Source organism: Aptenodytes forsteri, unplaced genomic scaffold (genome assembly GCF_000699145.1).
Source record: "Aptenodytes forsteri isolate BGI_AS27 unplaced genomic scaffold, ASM69914v1 Scaffold476, whole genome shotgun sequence".
In the NCBI taxonomy this organism is placed as follows: domain Eukaryota; kingdom Metazoa; phylum Chordata; class Aves; order Sphenisciformes; family Spheniscidae; genus Aptenodytes; species Aptenodytes forsteri.
Genome location: NW_008794216.1, coordinates 95,809 through 97,354, shown reverse-complemented (window position 1 = coordinate 97,354; position 1,546 = coordinate 95,809). Strand labels below are relative to the sequence as shown.

The 1,546-nt window shown below is 59.9% G+C and overlaps 1 protein-coding gene across 1 annotated transcript in view; it reads left to right on the top strand.

The window, feature by feature from the left end:
- The first annotated feature begins 10 nt into the window (after positions 1-10).
- DBNL (drebrin like) overlaps positions 11-1,546 on the top strand; it is a 14,814-nt gene continuing 13,278 nt past the window's right edge. The window contains exon 1 of the mRNA XM_019473708.1: positions 11-46. The gene's annotated coding sequence lies outside the window, so the exon portion shown is untranslated. The remainder of the gene's footprint in view (positions 47-1,546) is intronic.

Genomic DNA, 1,546 nt, shown 5'->3' with positions numbered 1-1,546 from the left:
ACCTACCTACGAAGGCAACAGCAACTGCGAGTGGCCGGCTCCGGAGGTGAGCGTGGTAGGGACCGTCCCCGTCCCCCCCCCCCCCCCCCCCCCCCCTCGGCGGGCGCCGCCGGCCGAGCCTGGGGGTAGTTCGCAGGGCTCAGCTCACGAGGTCTGGCCGGCTTTTGTCGCTCTGTGCTTCTGGTGGCATCCAGCCTCTGCCTGGAATGGCTCCAGCGGTGGAAACGGTGCTCGCTCCCTCGCCCCTCAGTAAAGGGTGATGATTTTTTTTTCTTTTAATCCCTGAGCCCGTTCTCGCCCCACGGCGCTGGCCCGGGGGGATGGCCTCGGCGACGGGACAAGGGCGAGAGCGCACATCTGGGAGCACCGGGGTGTTTGGTGCCGTTTCTGAGCGAGGGAAATAGAGAAGAGTCTCAGCGGCGGGCGGGAGAGGCGCACGCGTGGCTCTGCCTTCTCCTTCCCTTTCGTTTTCCTCTTTTCCGAAGGATCCAAAGTTCGGGTCCTTGTACCTCTTTGCAATCCTGAAGTATTTTAGATCCCAGCCGGCCGCAGCGCAAGATGAAGGAAGGACCACGAAGTGCTTCCAAGCCGGCTTCCTCAGGCTGGCGATTCCAGCTTGCTGCTGCTGAAGTGCCTCTTCTTTCTTCGGTTCTCTGCTTCGTGGGACTTTTTTTTAAATTTTTTTTAATCCGGCTGCCGATTCCCACACAAATGCTTCTTGGTGCAAAGCTGAAGCTGGTAGAAAGCGATGCATCCAGGCAGGTTTCTCCGCTCTCTCGATTTGCATCCTCCGGCGCTCCGCTGCGTTCCCTCGCCGGCTGCCTTTCTCATTTGCAAGTGTTTCTCACAACCCACGAAGCTCTCGGTGACCGTGGTCAGGTGAGACGTTTCTGGGCAGCTTGGCAGGGTTCGGCGAAGCCCGCGTCACGGCTGGTTTGGTGCTGGGGCCTTTTGTTCAGCAAAAGCTCTTGCCGAGCTGCGGACGAGGGCTGCGGGGAGCCTTGGGGAGGCTGCAGAGGATGTGAGTGCTCTGAGCGCCGGATCCACGCTAGAGAGCGGCTGCGGGGGACTGTCGGTGGGGCTGAGGCGCAGATTTGCCGCTGTCGAAGAGTCAGGGTTGTATGGAAGGGAGATCGGAATTTAGGGCTCGCGCAGGTGTTAGCTGCTTGTGTGTAAATTCAAAGTCCCGTGTGGTTTTTATGCTGGACCCTGCTTAGTTAGGCGCAGCATAACTCTGCCGCTCCCTGTTACCGGAGCCCCGACCTCTCCGCAGAGCTCTGCTCCTCCCAGCACTTCCCTTTGTGTCCTTCCATGCCCGCCACTGCGGCGTTAAACATTGACCCGGCAAACACGCAGCCCGCGGGGCCCTCCCGGCGCCCGGCAAGGGCTCCCGTCGGCCGACCGGCTTCAGACTTCCAGCCTTAAACTTTTCTGCCGGGCTTGGAAACCGCTGCGCCAAATTTAGACCCAAAGCGTAAATATTTAATAGCAGAGAAGAAAACCATCTCGGGTCCTGCTGCAGTGCAGAGCAAAACAGGCTCGGCTG